This window comes from Sceloporus occidentalis, unplaced genomic scaffold, assembly GCF_023333645.1.
Source record: "Sceloporus occidentalis isolate IW3139 unplaced genomic scaffold, rSceOcc1.0.p SCAF_49, whole genome shotgun sequence".
Taxonomy (NCBI): domain Eukaryota; kingdom Metazoa; phylum Chordata; class Lepidosauria; order Squamata; family Phrynosomatidae; genus Sceloporus; species Sceloporus occidentalis.
In genome coordinates, this window is record NW_028317029.1 from 6,847,501 (window position 1) to 6,848,433 (window position 933).

Sequence of the window (933 nt, forward strand, 5' to 3'; positions counted from 1 at the left end):
CTCCTATTTAAATATGTGAATTAGTCATGAAGCATGACACAGCTTGGTGAACTTGCTAAATTGTTGGAATCCATTGAAGAAAAATAAAGAGAGAGAAAGTAGAAAGGCATTCAACATGTTTAATACGATGATGAGGTGAGAGACCCCGAAATTTTACCATGTCCACCATTTCAGTTCTTTTTCTTACCCTTTCTCTGAATGTTTTAATAAAGGAAATAATTTTACTTTTTTTTATATATTTATATATTTTGGACTTTTTGTAACATGTCACACTTGTGTTACAAAGGTTACAATGTTGCAAACACAGTTTAAAGGTTGTCAGATGATGTTCAGAGTATATTGCCACAAAAGGATGCAAATGGGATTCCAATTATTGTGGATGCTAAACCTCATAATTTACTACTCACTTTGGTTGACCAGTCAGCACAATGTTTCTACTTCTTTTTATGGACTTCACCAGAGGCTGGAGAAGGTTCATACATATAAAATACTGATAACCATTAACTAACCTTATAGCATGAACTCTATAGGTGGTGAATAAACCATACTGGTCTCACTATGGAAACTAAGGCACCTGTGATTGTGAAGAGACATAGCCATACATTTCAATAGACTCTGGACTATGACAATGTGGTTAAAAGCCAGGTGTGAGGGTCAGCATCACATGGTCACAACCTGACCTCACAGCTGGACGTGTTCCTTGGCTGGACCTTATTGTGACAGGGCACTGCCCTCACAGGCAGGATAGCGCATGCCCCCTGATGGTACATGTACTAAGTATCTGTGCTCCCCCAATTTAACTTTAAATAGAGCCTCATCATCTTAGTTACCAAATTAGGTGGGTCAGAATCCTTTTACTTCTAAGAGCAAAAGTGTAAACCAATGTTGTTGTGCAATTACTTTCTCCCAAAGGGAGACTTCCACCTCTCTGAA